The sequence below is a fragment of the Oryctolagus cuniculus genome, chromosome 2 (genome assembly GCF_964237555.1).
Source record: "Oryctolagus cuniculus chromosome 2, mOryCun1.1, whole genome shotgun sequence".
Lineage (NCBI taxonomy): Eukaryota > Metazoa > Chordata > Mammalia > Lagomorpha > Leporidae > Oryctolagus > Oryctolagus cuniculus.
This window is the reverse complement of record NC_091433.1, coordinates 184,385,920-184,406,867: the sequence shown is the minus strand read 5'-3', so window position 1 is coordinate 184,406,867 and position 20,948 is coordinate 184,385,920. Positions and strand designations below refer to the sequence as shown.

The following is a 20,948-nucleotide window of genomic DNA, read 5'->3' as shown; positions in this document are numbered from 1 at the left end:
TGGTCATTGTGAGCCCTTTGGGACTGCTGATTCTGCCACTTACCAGCAAAATGGTCTTTTGAAAGTCATTTAAGTTCTTTGAGATCAATTTGCCTCATCTGAAAACTGGGGGTAATAACTATTGTCTAAACATATTGATCAGTAAGTGTTAATTCTCTCCCAATCCATACTAAGAAATTTCTGCCAACACAAAGTTAATATTTTCATTAGATAATAAGTTTACCTTTTGGAGGACAAAGTGGCACAACAGATAAAGATCCTAGTGATCTGACATCAACGGGATGTTGAGGAAACTTCAAAATTGGTGACTGTCTTTATTCCTCATGTTTCAGTTTAACTTGAGTCTGAGCTTCCCAAGTGAGTTTCTCCATGTGATATCAAAATGTGGCCGCTTAGAGTTCCCCAGAAACACCATCTGGGATGCCACATATGTTAGCGGAATTTGGGGTGTTATATGATATCACCATATGCTTATTAATAAGTCCCCAATATTAACAATCCCAAGAGGGTTCTTGCCTAATATTTAGAGAAGAATTCTAAATACCAGCGTAAATGAGCAAGGCAGCATGGTACATTTTAAGCCTTTATTTAGTGAGAAAGATGCATAGGAGATTGAGAGCTTTATCTAAGAGAGAGAGGGGTAAATCTGGGTTCATACCAAGCACCAGGAACCAGCCACGTGCAGGAGCATCTAGGCCAGGAAGCCTAGGGCGGGTGGCCTGAAGGCCATGTGCCCTGCAGGTGCAGTGCTACAGCCAGATGCCTCCTGGCAAGAGGCCAGGGAAAAGAGAAGAGAAGGAGACATACTGTGTCCCAGGCTTTTAGCCCACTTCCAAAGGGGAGTGGTTAATTAACCTGATTGGTAGTCACCCAGATGTGGCCAGGGAGAAGCATGAGGTCACACAGGGGCGTGGCAAAGGCGTGGTCTTCCAGCTCACAAACCCAATTGATTTTAACCTGTATGCCTGCCTACTTCACATGAGCTCATATTTAACCAAAACTACAGCATGTATTAGTCTGAGAAGTTGAGAGATTAGATAGAGTGCTTCAGCTTGTGGACAGTAGAGGTATGTCTGGAATCACCTTTTCTTTATTACATGGAGTACTTATCTTGTAGCTTAAGATCAAGTCCAAAAACGGCCTCTGAGAAGTGATTAAATTATCATGTAACTAATATTTGCTTTACAATATTTGGTCAGTGCCAAAAATATCTTATTTATTTTGAAGGAAGGACAACCTTGACTTAAGGTTGTCTAACTAAAAGGAAATTGACCTTTTAATTTCCACTTCTGAACAGGATATAATTGGTTCAACTAGAATAAAAGCATGAAGTCAAAAACAAGCTCTTTTCAATCTGACTTTGGACACTGATTTTTCTTTTTAGTATACAGAAAGCCACTGACAGTCTCACAGAGGGGAAACCTGGAGTAGCTAATAAAGGAAATGAAGTCAGTGCTCTCTATATCTTAAGGATGTTACATTAACTCATTTTTTTTTTTTTTTTTCCTGGAGAGAAGCACCTTTTGACTTGTGGGAGCACAAGCCTGCCAGAAATGCACATGCTGTGACAAACACAGCCACTGGCTTCCTCCTGTGTGGAGCCCTACTACCCAGTTCACTGCCAAGGAGTCTGGAAACCTGTTAGTTCACATTCCAACCAGCCTCATCTGCAGCAAATAAGGGCTTTGTTGGCTCTGGGGGATGTGCAGAGAAAAGGCACTTATTTTTTGTTTTTCCTGTAAAAGTACAAATGCTCTGCCATGCATTTTTTTCCTGATATATCAAAAGTCGTTAATCCATTGATTTCCCAGGCTGTCCGCACTGTTATTTCTTCATAGCAAGTGAATTGTCCAGTGTTTCACAGTGAATTGGAAGCAGAGTAAGGATTGAATCCTGAGACTCATTGACATTACTCGTATTTTAATTTTTTTCTCCAGTACACTAAATTGCTGCTTTATGCAATCTGCCAGTTCAGAAGTTCCCGTTCAGATTCTAGGTCACCATCTCATTTATTTTCTTTTTAAAAAGATTTATCTGCTTGAAAGGCAGTGATACACACACACCACACACAGGTACACAGAGCTTTCATCTGCTTGTTTCTACCTAAATGGCTGCAAATGACTGGGTTTGTCTGGGCTGAACCAGGAGCCTAGAACTCCATCTGGGACCCCCGTTTTGGGGACAAGGGCCATTTTCTGCTTCCCAGGTGCATTAGCAGGGGGTTGGATTGAAAGCAAAGAATCTGAGCCTGGAGCTTTCATTCAGATACTGCAATTGATAGTTTAACTTTTCATGCCACAACACTAGCCCCACTGCTTCATTTCTTAAGTGAGATGTTACACTTTTATTCTGGAAAAGTGTATACAAATGACACGAATTATTCTCATCTTTCTTTTGGAATTCCCCTCATTTGTGTATTTGGAAAACTGCCAAATGTTCTGAAGATACAAAGTAATGACAATAGTGATTGACTTCCTCCCTCCTTCTGTAGCCTGCATGGATAGTAACAACAATCTTATTTTCAAAACATGAAAATTCCCTCATACACTGTTAGGTTTGCACACACCTCCACTCCATTGAGACTTTTTCATACTTGCCTCTTGTGACCATGCTGATTCTTTGAGGGGTCTCAAAGGCTGATGTTGACTGGCCTTACTGTACTGATCATTTTTCCTAGCTACGAACCACCTTATCTGATGTAAGAGAAAGATGAAATATTGCAAATTACGTCATCAGACTCTGAAATAATCATAACTTTGGGACAACAGAGAAATACTCTTAGATCAGTTGTGTTTAGATATAATTCTCCAGGGAAATAGAACCAACTGGAGACAGACAGATGGGAGCAGATGTATTGGGAGAACCTGCTCAGGTGGCTTTTAAGGCATAGATTTCACACAATGTGCCATCTGCAGGCTGCAAGTCTAGGAAAACCAATCCTGTTAATAGGCTGGGAGGTGAGAAAAAGGTAGTGGTGTCAGTCCCAGAGGCATCAAAGGCCAGGGAACCTAGAATTCTGACATCTTAGGATAGTAGAAGATGATTTCCCACTACAGAAGAGGGTGCACCTTGCACTTTTTCTGCCTTTTTGCTCTATACTGTCCCCGAAAGTATTGGAGGTCTACAATTTCAAATGCTACTGATTGAAATGCTAATCACTTCCAGAAACAACCTCTCAGCAGCCAGCTACTTGGTTGTTTCTTAACCCAATCAAGTTGACATATACCCTTAACCATGACAAACATCAGGTCAACTTAGCAATTGCCTAAATTTATGCTTTTCAGTGGTATGCTTTAATGTTTTATATGAACTGCATGGGTATTCAATCTTAATTCATTAGAGTATCTCTACCAACCAATGTAGCAAAGTGCATGTTATCCAGATTGTAGTCTGAGTCCTTATTATACCTATCATAACTTCCAAAATGCACAAGCAGCTTGGTTTTAGAAAGGTAATACAGGGTAGAGGTTAGAAATCTCACTAAAGACTCCTTTATATTTTTTAAAGGACAACTTCATGTTCACTTTTATCTACTCTCTCCATTTCTGTCTTTTAAGTGGTGTACTTAACACAAATTCATCACAGTTTGTCTTTGATTTTTATTTGATTTGTTTTTTTTTGTTTGTTTTTTGTTTTCCTTATCTTCCTGTGAGTTATTTAAATATTCCATTTTGTTTGTTTATAGCGTTCTGAGTGTGTTACTTTGTGTAGTTTTCTTAGTGATTTCCTGTGGAATGTTGTGTGTGTATGTGTATACTTAAGAACGTGTACCTATGATTTATTACAATATTTTGATATCAACATTTTACCACTTTGAGAGTAGTATGGAAACCTCACTTCCACTTAGATTCCTTTAATATCCTCATTATTGAAATATCATTGTCTTGAGCTTCTGGTGTTAGGGACTAGATGTTTTTTTTCTGTCTCTAAACATATTAAGACCATGACACCCAGCATGCTTTTTGGAGAGAAAGCCTATAAACAGGTAATTAGGGTCTAAATGAAGTCATGGGCTATGGCCATGGCTGAACAGGACTAGAGCTCTCAAGAAGACACTAGAGAGCCTCTGCTTTTTCTTTCTCTCCCGCTAGCCCCTTGTGTGCTCACATAAAGGAAAAGCTTTGTGAGGAGCTGGACATCTACAACCTAGGGAGAGATCCCTCAACAGAGACTGAACCCTGCCAGCGCCTGAATCTTGGCCTTCCCAACTAACAGAACTGTGGGAAAGTACAGTTCAGTTGTGTTAGCCACCTGTATATGGCATTTTTTATGGCAGCCTGAGCTATGACTAATATAAATAGTGTTATCACTTTTGTTTCCTTCCCTAAGGTTCAGAAAACTTATCAAGAGAAGAATAGTTGATCATTCTTAGCTATATGTTGGTTCTTTCCTTTCATAATTTCTTTTTGCTTTGATGAATTGTCTTTAGCCATCCTTTAAGGGTACATTGTTAAGGGATACCTTCTCATACCTTTCAATCATTTGTGAATGTCTTTTTTCCCCTTTTTATTACTGAAATTCGGTTTTGCCAGATACAGAACTCATAGTTGACAGCAGTTCTTGAAAAATGTGACACTACTCCCTAGTCACTGGCTTTCATTGTCTCAGGTGAGAAATCTGCTGTCATTCACATTGGCATTTCTCTCTAGATAAGGCCGTTCCTCTCTGGATGCTTTCAAAATATTGTCTTACTTCATATTGTTTAGAAATATAATTATGGTGTGTCTTGGCCATAGATTTCTTTGGGCTTACCCTACTTAGATTATTTCAGCTTTTTAAATTTTTAGATTTATGTCTTACTCCAAAGTTTGGAAATGTCTGGCCACTATTTCTTCAAATACAGAACTCTGATATATTGGATCCTTAGTTATTGCCTGGATTATAAATATTTGTATTAAAATTTTATTTAAGTACTTAGTAGTGAAATCAATCTCCTTTAGCTTCATTTATTTACTTTTTTCTATAAAATGGGGTAAAAAACAAATGTTAGACTTCTATTGTTTGGCCAGCGCTGTGGCTCAATAGGTTAATCCTCTGCTTGTGGCACCAGCATCCCATATGGGCGCTGGGTTCTAGTCCCTGTTGCTCCTCTTCCAGTCCAGCTCTCTGCTGTGGCCCGAGAGGGAAGTGGAGGATGGCCCAAGTGCATGGGCCCCTACACCTGGATGGGAGACCAAGAGGAGGCACCTGGCTCCTGGCCTTGGATCAGCGTAGCTCTGGCCATAGCGGCCATTTGGAGGGTGAACCAACGGAAGGAAGGCCTTTCTCTCTATTTCTATGTCAAATAAATAAATAAATAAAAAACAAACAAATATTAGACTTCTATTGTTTTAATCAATAACTCTCCTGTCCTTGATCTTATATTCATAGGCACATACCATTTACAGGAAAAACTTCCCTTTCCCCACTGCGTTTTGTGATGCTGCCAATAATAACCATTGTTACCTGTACCACACAAGGATTAAACTTTGCCTACCCTAGAAAATAAACTGCATGGAACATTAGCATTGCCTTGTTCACCTCAGTGTGGGCAAATGCCTCATGCATTAGAGTTTAAATATTGTTGCATGTTTAAATAAATAATGACTAAATTATTTATGATTTTTCCTGGTGTAGTAAAGTGTACTTAAAGATCTGTAGTGAAAGTAAGCAGCTGGCTCTGTGATGTAAAGCAGGAATTGATTGCATTTACAATCTAATTTTTCTGGCTTTTATTGCTCTCTACATTTCTCCCTCTTCTTTTGGGCACATCTGTCTTATATAGACTATCTTGGTATTTTCCTTCCTAAATCTTCAAACTTCCTTATTTATCCTCTCACATTCTTGCTCTCTCACTCCCTCTCTCCCTCCTGGTCTCTTTTTTCCTTACTTACTTTGTTTGTATCTGTTTTGATTCCTGGTTATATGCTTCATAACCCTTTCATTATAATCTTCATTTTTGTTTCATGTCTATTTTTCTAGTTCACTATATTCTGCACCACATCAAAATGGTGCTATAATTTACATATATTCTAATTAATGTTTATTGATATTTTTCAATATCTATTTGCTATCATGGAATAAAGATTAGTGTTCCCTTTTATAACTGGAAGAAGAGTAATTTAACATATTAATATGTATATAGATAATTTAAAATGTAGCCTATTAAATATATTTAAGCTAAATATTAAAGTTAAGCTTATTTATATAAAGCAATTTCTGACTCTTGATTAATTTAATTTTTGTGGAGTAAGGACTTTAATAGAAAAGAACTCCTGATCCCTAGGTAAACATGAGTTGATTGTGGCTTTTATTGATCTAAGGCCATTTGTACAGTTCTGACTAATGTGCTTGTTCAACGTTCATCCATCACTAAGCACCAAAGACGCTGAGCTGGTACTGAGTGTTTCCTTTTGGTTTCCCAAAAGCCAGCTGCTCAGGCACATGGAGATTAATGAAAGTTACTGTCATCAGAGCATTTGTGACCAGTCATCTGGCTGTGCTAACAGACCTTTTTCTCTGACCCTTCATTCAGTCTATCTCCTGGACTTTAATTCTTCCTGCATCAATGAGCTGCCACAGAGCCTGGCCCCCGGTGGAGAAGAAAGAGGGAATGATGGTCTCCTTGTCCTTGTGGGAAGGATGGCAGGTGAAATGGCTGTGCTCACTCATATTCCCGGGTGCTGTCTCTGAGGCTCCGAGATGTCCCTGGACCATTTCTCCTCTGTGTGCCTCTCCTCTGTGCTAACCTATCCCAAGTGCCTAGTACTTTCTACATCACTATTCCAGGACATTTTTCTCTTATTGTGAATCAATGTGATAATCTCTTTTCCAATAACATTTTCAACTTTAGACATTAACTATTCTTGGGAATAAACAGACTTGTTTCCTGGTGCCCTGAAATACTTGAATACTTGATCCTCTCAATTTCTGCCTTACCCTCATCCCCATTCCCTTGACGATATGCACCCAAACATTACAAACCTTAAATTGTAAAACACCCTTGAATATTTTTCTCCTCCTTAGATTACTCTGTAAATATTGAAATTGGACAAGGTCTTTCAAAACATTTAAGTGACATTCTGGTGAACACATAGGGTGGATATATTTACATCAGATAATTAGGTTATGTGGCATTAAATACTTCAAATACTTATTTTTTAATTTTGTTTCCAGATACATCCCAATGCCTAAAGAAGAATAGACACCCTTCCCAAACTTGAAATGTGTTTGCCAGAGACAACTTATACAGCTGTAGTCACAGAAGGCAAACTCACTCACATCCCTCTGCAATGAGGAAGGAAAACAAATCTATACCAGTAAACAATAATTTCATTTCACAGAACCTGCGTGTGAGTTACTGACACTTCACTGCCATGATTTAATTAATGAAGTCAATTAATGCAGTCTGTGCTTTGCAGTGCCATCAATAGGAACTAAATTAGCCTTTTGGAAAGATGTTTATAGGCTTTGCTGATTTTAGGAAAAAGAGCCTACTGATAAGGGCAACTGCTTGTGGGAAATGGTTTGCATCCAAATAGCAATGAGGCATAAGATTGAACAGATGTTTCTCCATCTTCTTATTGCCTAGAATATGGAGTGGTGCTAATCACTTGCGTTCATACTAGTGAAGTCTGAAGTATAGTCACAAGAAGCTGTCACAAGCCTGCAGTGGCATTCCATGGCTGCAGGGCACATGTTTTTTTCAGTCATTGGCATCTCATATGTCTTAGTAATTAATTTAAAAAACAATAAATGGCCAATAGATAAAATTTAATCAACTTAGAGAATACATCAAAATCACTATAAAGCATCTTATAATTATTCCAGTTATTATTTTTGTTTGATATTGGGGAAAGCAAAAAACAGAAGGGAAATATAGGATCTCCTATTTTAGATGACAGAATTTTTAGCTGCAGTCTATCTAGAGGACATCTCTGAGTATTTTCTTCCTCTCTCCATGTTTTTGTGTGGCAAAACTATAGCAGAAATGACACAGAATGGCTTCCAATTAGGATGTCCTCACATGGGTTGTGTGACTTTAGGGAACTTATCTTGGGTGAGTTGATGAAGAGTAAATCAATATCACATGTGATAAATTTGTTGTAATGCAAAAGTTAAAGTACCATATAATATATTAGAGTCCATAAATTTACTAATTTGCAAGGAGTTTAAAGAGGCAGAAAATATATAGATTGGCTGCAAGACTGCTTTTGATTTTCTGAACATGATAATGTGAAAAGGAGAATCTGGGCCTTACTTTAAGAAAACACCATAGAGAATATTAAATAAATACTAACTTTCCTCCTTGCACATTAAGAAATCAGGCAGCAGAGAGCAACTCAGCAAACATTCAAGCAGATTGTAGATTCTTCATATTTATTTATAAGACACTTCCTTTCTAGTGTGAGCATGTAAAATCCAATGTACAAAGATCAAAACATCCTGGTCAGAGATATGTGTATATGTCCTGTGGCCTTTATTTCTTATGTTAGCTTTACAAATAAAATGAGATGGGTCATGGTTTCTGTTCTGTAATCCAGATACAACCAGTCTTGTTTGATGACATCAATAAAGAGCATATTGAAAAAATTATGTCTATTTGATATTAAAAGAATATTTCTAGCACAATAAAGAGTTAAACACCCAAGAAAACTGATTCCATATTATCACTATGAAGCCTATTTCAATTTTTACCACACGAGGCATAAGGTTTTGTAGAAACTTGTGCTGTTTGTTTTTAACAGGAAATGGAGATGCAGAGAGAGTTTTTGCAGTAATAATGTGCTCTACAGATGCAAAAATTATTTTCTTCCTAACATAGCTGTGCTAGTTTGCTTCATTCATACCCATTGGTTATAGCCAAAGAAATCAGTCAAATGAAAGCTGGTAGAGATTAGACTTAGAAATATGGAAATTAGTAGAAATTTAGGGTTTCTGAAGATAGTGACATGAGAAAATTATCTATTTAGATTAACAAATATTTTATACAATATACGATAGCTATTAATATCTTTATTTATAAATTACATATGCCCCAGATTGGGTGAAGTATGGGTACAATGCATAGATAGCCAGATAAATGATACAAAAACATTCTCTGTAGGAGATGTAAAATTTTGACCCAGATGGGAATGACTTTTCAGCCCTCCATATGCTTATCTCTAAGAATCTTCATTCAGGGATTCTTGGTATGGATGCTGAGACTTGCTTCTTAAATCTGAACCATGTTGAGTGTCTTTCCCTATCTATGGCCCTACTTTTGTGTGCTTCTTTTGTAATAAGTCTCTTAGCTCTTCCATTTCAGAATTCCTGGGCAGTCAAAAAGAGTTTTTCTTTCAAAATTATTGGAACATTCTTTGCCACAACTGTTTAAAACAATGTTAATTGTTTTTCTCATTAACAAATAAATGTAAATAGCAAAACCCACCATTGTATCGCACACTTCCTGTGTTTTGGGCAGGTACTTTAGTTAATTACCTCATTGGGTTTTCATCCCAATTTTAACAGAAAGATATTATTATGGCTGTTTCAATTGAGCATACTGAGATTATTGAATAATGTTATAGCTGTAGTGTTGTGACGTGGTCATTATTTTTTGAGTCTGGAAGGAGCTGGTCGGGGAGACTTGGAATGATTTAGTTTACTCCTTTATATAGAGCAGAACAATGTTTCAGAGTTAGAAAGTGATTTGACAAAGAGCTAGGTGGAGTATGTGTTGGGGCCAGGAACAAAATTCAGGACTCTAACTGCTGACCCACAGTCCTTCTGTGAAGCTAGGCTACCTCATGAAATAAAATGACAACATGCCTACCGCAATATGATCACCTTTAGGTCCCTGAGCTACTGATATTTTGCTGGTATTACTGTGGCTCCCTGTAACCTGGCCCAAGAAGAGGAGAAAGGATTTGAGGATATGGGGTTATCCTTTCTGGATTAGAGCCGACCTGTGCCTCTGCACCCAGGCCTCTCTGTCAGACAGAGGCTGGCTGATATCCCCACAGGAAGAATTGTTCAGAATAGCTATAGGCTAATAAATAGAACGTCTGGTAAAGCACATTAAAGAAAAGATATACAATGCAGGAGCATGTTAGGAAAGTAAGTGAGCACTTTGCTTCTCCATTTATCTGACCTCTTATCTCCCATGTTAATGTCTCAGCCTCCAGATTAAATGATGCAAATGCTAGATGCTGGACAAAATGTCCCAAACACTCTCACCACCATCCACTTGGGAGGAACTTGGGACTGGCGTCTGTGACAGGAAGACCGTGTGTGATCCCTGTCCACTTCTTGGGTCTAGATGTCTACACTAACCCACATTCCATTCTACCACCTTCTCATTGTTGGACCATCCATAAAATAGTTTTTTTTGGCTATTTGGACTTCAAAGGTTAGAGATCAGCAGGGTTCAGGTGAGAGCTGTGGAGGTAGTGAGGTAGAGAAGCGAAGTGGGAGTTGTTACACAAGGAAAGGAAAGCAAAACTTCAACATCATTTCCTCTGTGTCCCCATGACTGAAGCTGGATTCCTTCACACATCTGCAATTCACTGCCACCCCCACTGTGTTTAGTCTTTCATTCATCCCATAGACTGACTTTTCTTCACATCCCTTCATTTCTCTGATTATTATCCACCTTCCCTTGTTTTATTCTGCCCAGTTTGATTATATAGTTTTTGTTATATTTAAATGAATATTCAAAATATATTTCATAGTTTTATTTAAATTATTTCATAAAATTTACTAGTTCTGGAGTAAACTAATTTACTAGTTCTGGAGTAAAATTTGATTGTTATGTTTGGCTATAATATTGAAATTTCTTATTGTTTTAGAATTTTTAATTATGAGCTAATTTTAGTAGAACTAGTCCACTGAAAGTATTAGACTTTATGCAATTGCTAATTATTGATTTTTGTGAACTTTTATTTTTTTAAAGATTTATTTATTTGAAAGGCAGAGTGAGGGAGAGAGACAGGGAGAGACAAAGCAACAAAGGGAGATGTCTTCTATCTGCTAATTCATTTCCTAAATGGCTGCAATGGCTGGTATTGGTCCAGGCTGAAGCCAGGTGCCTGGAGCTTCATCCAGGTCTCCCACATGGATGACAGGAGCCTAGGTACTTGGGCCATCTTCTGCTTGTTAATAGGGAGCTGTATTGATGATGCAGCCTGGATTTGAACCAGCATTCTGATATAGGATGGTGGCATTGCAGGCAGCATTTGGCTTACTGTGCCATAACATCAGCCCTGCAAATTTTGGAATCCCTGTCTTCCTTATACTTCAAATTCTCTTCAGTTCTTTCTTTTTTTTAGGATTTACTTATTTATTGGAAAGTCAGAGTTACACAGAGAGAGAAGGAGAGGCAGAGAGGTCTTCCATCTGCCAGTTCAGTCCCCAGATGGCTGCAATGGCCAGAGCTGCACCAATCCAAAGCCAGGAACTTCTTTTGGGTCTCCCATGTAGGGGCCCAAGGACTTGGGTAATTTTCTACTCCTTTCTCAGGCCATAGCAGAGAGCTGAATCAGAAGTGGAGCAGCTGGGACTCAAACCGGCATCCATATGGAATGCTGGCACTGTAGGCAGCAGCTTTACCCGCTACGCCACAGTGCTGGTCCCATCTCTTCAGTTCTAACATCAAATGTTTGCTATGGTCCTATTAAGATGTTTCCATCCTTAAAAACCTACTCAGGGTCATTTTTCTTGGGCACATTTTCTTGTTGCCACCATCCATGAGGGTCTGTCTTCCTCTGAGCTCATGAGTGCCAGACATCTGTGTCAGTATTCTCCAGCTGGTAGTGGCTACAAATCTTGATGTTAATAAAATTCAAACTTCAAGGTCCTCACCTGCAGTGGTCCCTCTCCAGGCCACAGGTAAAATCCTAGCTATTATTCACATGGTCATACTTTTGTAAAACACCCAGTTATGAGACATTTTACCTACACACAGAAAAGACCATCAACCTTTTCCACTCTAACATCCCCTCTGTTTTCGGTCGCCTTGGATGAGTGGTGGACATCTTGGGGTTTTGACTGAGAAGTTGGGGATATGTTTAGTAGGACACGTTTATGTGATCTACAGTATATCGTTAATCTTCCCAGTGTATAAGTGGCTTTTGGCAGCACTCCTGTTAACTACTATGTTGACTTGCTTAGTGTCACAGATGCAGGGTCAGATGTTTTACTGTGATGTGAACATCACCTGAGGTGCCCAGCAATGTTAGAGAATCAAGAAAATCACAAATGATGGCTCCAGAGGCTAGTCTGGAAAATGCTTCCTATCACTATGTGTGTAAAATTTGAAGTAAAGAAAGGTGCCTAGTCAAATGAAAATTTTCTTCTATTAGAAATATATTTGATAATGCAGCAATGTGGTTATACATGAAAAATGTTCTTTAATTTTGATGAGTTATATAATTTCATTGGAATGTATTATAATTTCTATGTAGGGCACAAACTTATTGCAGTACTACAAACATAAAAAATCTATATATGAATTAAAGTTTATGCACGGCCTCTATTAACCAAGAATATAATTTTTGTTTAACTGCACAGAAGACTGAAATTTTTCTTACCAAAACATTATTCTACCAAACCATCACACCAATAAATTACCAAAGATATACAGTCATAAAATATAAGGGAAAAATAGGGACATGGACTGTTATTTAATAAAACTTGCTTGTAATATTTATGATTTTTGCAATATTTACAGTATTCTTTTAAAATTTATAATTTGTTATTCTAAAATATTTTCCTTTATAATTTTGCACTCTTATTTTTTAAAAGATTTATTTTATTTATTCGACAGGCAGAATGATAGAATGGGAGAGACAGACGTCTTCCTTTTTTGAGTTCACTCCCCAAATGGCTCCAGTGTTGGAGGCTGGACCTAGCTGGAGCCAGGATCCAGGAACTCTGTCCAGGTCTCCCACATAGGTGGCACGGGCCCAGACACCTGGACTATCATCCGTTGTTTTCCCAGGAGTGTCAGTGGGGAGCTGGAAGGGAAACGGAGCAGCCAGGACTTGAACCGCTGCTCTTATGGGATGCTGCATTGCAAGTGGCACTTAAGCTGCTTCACCACAATGTTGGCCCCACATACTCTTATTTTTGAAAAGGATCCTTAAAATAGAGCATGCCACAGTCCCATAACTCCTGGGTTGTACTCTGCCTGTCTGTTACAGTTCCCCTGTGAAATGCTGAGCTCCTGTGAGAAATGGAGGTGATGCTTTGGGCTGATGGGAATCTATTACTCCACTTAGTAGCTTGGGCATTTCACCAGCACTTGATGACAATGCACAAGGGACTCTCCTCATCTTGTGCAGTATTTGCTGCTGCTCCCTGAGTTGATTAGAATGAATCTGGAAGGTTTCTCTGTTTTCCATAATTTTTACCTTTTTATTTACAAAATTCCTACTAATTTTTTCATATGATTATGTCAACATGGGACAGTTTGCTAAGTAATTTTTAAAGATGTTCCAATTCTGGATGTATCTACATACAAGTGTATCCCTAAATGAATGTTAGAGATCCATAGATAAGTACTTTCCCAATATCCTTGTTGTTAACTGAGGAAGTATATGTATTCAATATATTAGATCACTTGGAAAATATAAATTTGTTTTGAAAGAATACTTGTACTAACTTCCTAGCTCTGTGAATCCTATACTCTATATCTTTCTACATGGACTCACAAAAATTAGCAAGGTTATAGCCTGTGAGGTACCTTTGCTTAGAGTAGGATATATTACATTGATAAACATTTCTGTTGAGCAAGAGGTTTCCTTGGGAGAATATAAGAGATATGCCTAGAAAAAAATAGTTTATTTACCATATCCCAAATGGTATATTAATCTCTGGATTAAGTTAACGACTGCTGAAAACACATTGTTGGCAAAGGATAGATGCTCAAGAATTAGTATAGTGGCTTTAATTTCTACTGCATTCTATTGAACTCATGGATTTACATACAGTTGTGTTGCATGTCCTATTTCAATATTCTGACTTTCCTTTTGGGTCTTTTGAATTATTCTGTTTGGTACAGGTGATGTATTTGAGGTTTTTCCAGTGCAACATGCAAACAATGCCAAATATACTAGTTGCATTCCGGGAGATCCAAATGCCTTGTCTTGCAAAGTCTTGATCCTTGGGTTCCTGTGCTTTAGAACAGGGCTTCATTGATAAGGACCTGAGCCATATAGTTCTAGAGAAGGACACTAGTGGGCAGCCAAACTCCTTCTGACTTCCCCCCATGGAGGATGGAAGAGGTCAGAATTTTAATGTAAAGGAGATGTTAAGGGCAAAAATTATTCCTGACACCGGGTTAAAACAATAAACAGACTTTACTCAGGATTATCACCATAGTTATAGGGACTACAACAATGATTCTTTGCATGTAGGGAGAGAGATTGGGCCCAACTCTGAATTCAACAAGGGTAAATTGGAATTTATAACAAAGGAATGGTTTGGGGCCTTTGGATGGGAAGTTACTAACAGGAAGTATCAGGAATGAGTGGAGATTCCAGTTAACCCTGACCAGCAGTATTCTTAGAACTGCACGCATGTAAAGGAATCCACAGAAGTCTGAAATTCAAGGCAAGCTGGGAAAAGGATTGAGAGGAGCCTGATGAAAGTTTGGTGAATGAGAGACTCTATCCATGCACTTAAAAATATTGCAATTAGCAATTCTGAGAGTTAAGGTAGAAAAAGATGTTTTAGGCCGGCGCCACTGCTCACTTGGCTAATCCTCTGCCTGCAGCCCCAGCACTCTGGGTTCTAGTCCCGGTTGGGGCACCAGATTCTGTCCCGGTTGCTCCTCTTCCAGTCCAGCTCTCTGCTGTGGCCCAGGAGTGCAGGAGGATGGCCCAAGTGCTTGGGCCCTACATCTGCGTGGGAGACCAGGAGAAGCACCTGGCTCCTGGCTTTGGATCGGTGCAGCGTGCCAGCCATAGCAGCCATTTGGGGAGTGAACCAATGGAAGGAAGACCTTTGTCTCTGCCTAAAAAAAAAAAAAAGATGTTTCAGATTATCCTGCAGTGGTACTGAAAGTTGGGATAGGGCCTGTCTGTGGGCTGGCCTCACCTGAGAATAGCAGGTTGCAGTTGAAGGTGTCTGTCAAAGGAAGTCCTTTAGTCCTTTCTCCTGCGTCAGTGAAGAAAGGGATGCTTTGAGGACAGGGAGAAGGCAGACCAGAATGGTTGTGATTTTTAATATTCTCATATTTTATAAAGTTAAACATGTTGGGTTCCATGTATCTCCTTTTTGTTGTCTCCCCAAAATGAAATTCTGATCTCTGTAGCAGTTTGAATTCTGCTTTGAAACATAGCCATGAGGTGTTGATGATATCCAGGGACCCTTTGTGCAATTCATGTATAGACATTTCGATTTCCTTGTGGGCCAGGAAGATGATTTTATTCCATACTATTTCTCATTTCTTGCAACATATATATTTTTTGGCTTTGTATCTTATTTCTACATCATCTGAATTTTCTCTGAATTTTAGGGAGGGATATTAGAGATCGAGAGAAAATCATTTGGACTTTTCTGTCCTGACCCAATGTCTTGTTAGAATGTGAACCTACATGTCTGTCCACTGATAAATGGATAAAGAAAATTTGGAACATATACACAACATTGTACTACCGAATATTAAAAATGAGCATACCTTATCATTTGAAACATTATGGATGGAATTAGAGGTCATTATGTTAAATAAGCACAGATAGAAAAATATTGTACAATGTAACTATGTGAGGTCCAAAATAATGGTGATTTCATAGAAGTTAAAATATAATGGTGTTTAACAGAGGCTGGGGACAAAAGAGGGGAGGGAAGAATGGGGAAATGTTAAGTTATAAGTACTAAGTCACAGATAGGTAAGAAAATGAAGTTCTGTTGAACAGTAGGGTGAACATAGTGGCAATATACTGTATATTTCTGTAGAAAAGAAAAAAAGAATTCTTGATGTTTTCACCATAAAGAAATATTAAATGTGTAAGAATATGGAAATATTTACCCTGTTTAGACATTACACAATGTATAAACATTTGGGGCATCAGATGGTGCCCCATAATTAGGTATAGAAGTCAGTAATTTGAAAAAAAAAGTGTGATCTAGGGATTATATCCTTATTGTGACCATTCCACGATGGTACTTTTTTCTTTGGAGTAGGTACTCCTTGTTCAACTTGATTTTTTTTCTTTCAACTGACTTATTGTTTTAATTTTGGAGATAGACATAAATTAAATAATTCTTGTAATTGTTGCTTAATGTGTATTCAACATTTTTATCCTTTTTATACATTACATATTTGGATTTCCCAATTTGTATGGCTTTGAGAAATCACAAGTATAGTGCAGAAGAAGAAATAGCTCACACTGTGTCTTTTGGATCACTGCCCCCCTTGAAACTGAAATATGTGTAAGAACAAATGCCATTTTATTCACAAATAAATACAAAGATGTGTTAAGTTTTTTGTAAAACAGAGACTGTTCATAGGATTTAAATGGATACAATTTACTGAGAAATTCTAAAGAAGATGTTATTCCCATGAAGTCAAATTCTTATCAAGGAGTTGGGGTCTGACCTCTATGAGATAGCCCATCATTCTAAGTAGGAGCTGTCCAGGCATGGTAATAGTAAGACACAAGTAAAGCCCAGGTTAATGAACAAGCCTCTGTGGCGTAAACACAAATACCCGAGTCCGTGGTCATATGAGTAGAGTCAGGCAGGAATCGGATTTGGAGATTCAGGAAGGAAACCAGTTTGCCCCATAGAGTTCCTAGTTTCCCCAGTTAAACGTTAAATAACCACATAGCTGGAGATGTTATTTAACTCATACACATTTATTCTACTCTTTGGAAATATATGTAACCATAATGAACATATCCCCATAGAAATCCTGATGAGTGCATGTAAAATTGGTCACTCATTCTGATTTTCTGTATTTAATGTTAATCCTCCTTTTTAAAAAATGAATGTGCACACTAATTTTATGTTTCCTCTTACCAACTGTTACCATATGCTCATAGATAAAATATAGCTATAAATCATAGTCACTGAAAATGAGTCTTCTTATCTCCCATAATCTATTTATGAGGATGTGTTTTTATAAATGCACATTATCTTTATGTTCTGTGTATTTTCAGTTTTTTCTAGATTAGGGAGATTGTAACCTTCTTTGCAAACATTGTAAGCCTAGAACATAGAGAACAGTAAACTGAAAATACAAAGATAGCCAACAGTTTTTAACCATCATCACTAATTTTTTGAGCAATTTCATTATGAGTTACCTAAAAATAAGTTCATTTATGAGGCTTTGATTTCCTCTTTTTTAGTAGCAGAGACTGACTGCTCATCATTGAATGGACTTTGAATAAGGCCTGATTCTGTAATTCAGAGTCTATGGTGTAGCTGAGGATCATATGAACCAGCTGATTTGGCTTGTTAGCTCATAATATTTCTGTCAATCTCTGCTTTATGCTTTGGACACTTTTGTAAAACAGGTATAAGATGGGAGTACGCATTTGGTCTGGCAGTTGAGAGGGTGGTATGCCATATCAGAAAGCCTGGGTTCAGTTCCTAGCTCTGGCCCTAATCTCCAGCTTCTCACTAACACAAATACTTGGAGAAAGTGGTGATGGCTAAATTGGGTTCCTGCCACCCATGTGGGAGACTTGGATTACAGTCCTAGCTCCTGGCTTCAGTCGCAGTCTAGCCCTGGCTTTTATGGGAATTTGTGGAGTGAGGCAGCAGATGAGAGCGCTTTCTTTCTCTCCTTGTTCCCCCTCCTCCTTTCAAAGAACTAAAAATATAAAAAGCAAAAAGGAAAAAGCAGAACGTTTTTTCTACCCTCACACACAGTTAACAGAATACTCAATACAACTCTGGTCATCCAGATCTGTGCAAAGGAAGAACCAATCCTCCAATGGAGTAACCTGTCATTAAGTTCAATTCTTACACTAAATACCTAGAGATAGGTCAGATCCTATAAGTTAAAGGATCAGTGCCTATATCAGATGCTAAATGCAAGTAGTAGGTTTTCACCTCTACATCTAACTGGCAGGCTATCAGTCTGGGCTCCTCCCTGAGTTTGATTAATTTGCTGGGACAGCTAACAGAACTCAGGGGAAACATTTACTTATGTCACCAATTTTGCAGTTCATTTCAACAGATATTACAAAGGATGCATACCACAGCCAAATCAAGAGATGGATAGAGCAGTTATTTGTGGACGGGGTGAGTGGTGCAAAAGGAGCCTCTGTGCTCTTTTGGGGAGCATCATTGTATAGGAATTTTCACAGATTCAGCTATGTGGAGACTCTCAAGCCCAGTCCTTTTTTTATGGAGAGTTCATACTTCATCATGACCAAAACATTGGCTGAGAGTGGCCAGTCCTTCTCCCTTTCCCAGAGGCTACATGATGGGGCTGGAATTTCCAATCTCATTTGTTGCTCTTCCTTGCAAGGAGGCACCATGCTGAAGGTATCTAGAGGTCACCAGTCATCTCATGCAATGTGCAAGAGCACTGCCATCACTCCAGATAAGGAGCCTGTGCTTGGAAATGGGTAGAAGGAGGAGAAATATGTGTCTTGTTATAAATCACAATATCACAGATTGCAATATGTGGTGCAATGCAGAAACAAAAACAAATGAACAACAATGGGAAAAATGATCCAGGATCATTTTGTTATGGAAAATAACTAGGTTTTATTCTACGACTAAAGTACAGAAGAAACATCAAAGGAATAAACTCTGTAAATTTATCATAATACCCTAAACTCTAACCAATAACTTGAAAACCAAAACAACATAGATAATTCATCTGTGCTCTAAATGATTTATAGCATAGCTCCAACTACCTTTGGTCTTTCTACTTTGGCTATTAGCAAAAGCACTGTGTGTTAGATTGTGAGAACTGTATAATTCAGCATGAATAACAACTTTACTTGGTGGGGAGCGGTGCTCAGCTTCAGTTTTCCACAGAGGCGTTTTCTCTCTCCTTCCGTATTCTGAATGGTAAAGGAATTATTTTTTCTCAACTTGCAGCATTCTGCTGTCACCTTAGCTGTGCTATAGTATTAAAAAATTTAAATCCCTCTGCAGAATATCCAATGATGACCTTTCTTTTTATGGAGGATGTATTCTATTTCCAGTTTTGCTTGGGCTGAAGCAGCTTCTAATGCAAATGAGAACATATCTTATAAAATGTCACTAATAAACTCCCTGTCATTTGGCATTGAAGTAAGATGTCACATAAAACTCATCTTTATGTTGCAACAAAAATCATCAAATGAAAACCTAGGTAAAATAATTTTATCTTCTGCTACTAGAATAGAATGTGCATGCCTAAGTGGTGATTTATTGTTGGAATTAAACGCAGAATGGTTTTATTTTCAGATTGGGAAAGGTGGTTATTACACTTAATTTTTATTTTTTGACATACCAGCAAAACACCAAAGGTAGGTATTAGACCAAAAAACTAGATGTCGTCTTGCTTGTCTAGTTAGATTCCAGAGAGCTAGGTTTTAACCCTAACCTTGCTTTTGCTAGCCAGTTCCACCTTGAGAAAAAAAATCACCCTTTCTGTGCCATTATTTACTTCTATAAGCAAGAGATAGCAATGATGGCTATATTTTATTAGGTTGCCCTGTGAGATAATATTCTTGGAATCTATGAAGTACTGCACAATAATAATTTGAAATTGTTTTTAAACTGAGCCAAATTATTTTTACCAAGCAGTTAAGTCAACAATTTAATTACTATTTATGTCAAAATACCCCTTTCTCAATGGTATCTATCATATGTGGATTTTTATCCATTGTGGCACTTAAAGAATAGCAGCAATATATAGGAATTATTTCAGACACATATTTTGCAGACATGCATGATACCTTGCTGACATGGTGATAAATAATAATAAAAGCACTCACTTACTGTCTCTTAAGTACCAAGCACTGTGCCAGGGGCTCAGTTTCTCACTGAATCTCTCAGAGCACCTGGCACTAAGCATTAACAAATGAGTCAGAGGAAGCACACAGGCAATGACTTGCTCACAGGGAATTCAGAGCATATATTAGAACTTATCTTTGGCAAATGACAGGGCAAAGTTACCTCTTATCATTAGTCACATTGAACGTGAATGGCCTGAACTGTCCAGTTAAAAGACACTGATTGGCTGATTGGGTTAAGGAACAAAACCCATCTATTTGCTGCTTACAAGAAACACATCTTTCCAACAAAGATCCATACAGACTGAAAGTGAAAGGCTGGAAAAAGATATACCATGCCAACAGAAATGAAAAAAGAGCGGGCGTAGCCATCTTAATATCGGACAACATAAACTTTACCACAAAAACTGTTAAGAGAGACAAAGAGGGGCACTATATAATGATTAAGGGATCAATACAACAAGAAGATATAACAATTATCAATGTTTATGCACCTAACTACAGGGCACCAGTTTATCTAAAAGATTTATTAACAGACTTAAAGGGAGACTTAGACCCCAATACAATAGTACTGGGGGACTTCAATACTCCACTCTCAGAAATAGACAGATCAATAGGACAGAAGATCAACAAGAATACAGTAGATTTAAACGACACTATTGCCCAAATGGATCTAACAGATATCTACAGAACTTTTCATCCTACACAGAAAGCATTTACATTCTTCTCAGCAGTACATGGAACCTTCTCTAGGATTGACCACATACTAGGCCATAAAGCAAGTCTCAGCAAATTCAAAAGAATTAGAATCATACGATGCAGCTTCTCAGACCATAAAGGAATGAAGTTGGAAATTAGCAACTCAGGAATCCCTAGAGCATATGCAAACGCATGGAGATTGAACAACATGCTCCTGAATGAACAATGGGTCATAGAAGAAATCAAAAGAGAAATCAAAAACTTTCTGGAAGTAAATGAGGATAACAGCACAACATACCAAAACTTATGGGACGCAGCAAAAGC

The 20,948-nt window shown here is 38.1% G+C and overlaps 1 long non-coding RNA gene across 1 annotated transcript; it reads left to right on the top strand.

Moving 5' to 3' along the window:
- The first annotated feature begins 937 nt into the window (after window positions 1-937).
- LOC127489190 (uncharacterized) lies at window positions 938-20,761 on the top strand. The gene is made up of 3 exons (XR_007917126.2): window positions 938-1,067; window positions 6,515-6,628; window positions 7,156-20,761. It is a non-coding gene; the product is annotated as an uncharacterized lncRNA (long non-coding RNA).
- The last annotated feature ends 187 nt before the right edge of the window (window positions 20,762-20,948 follow it).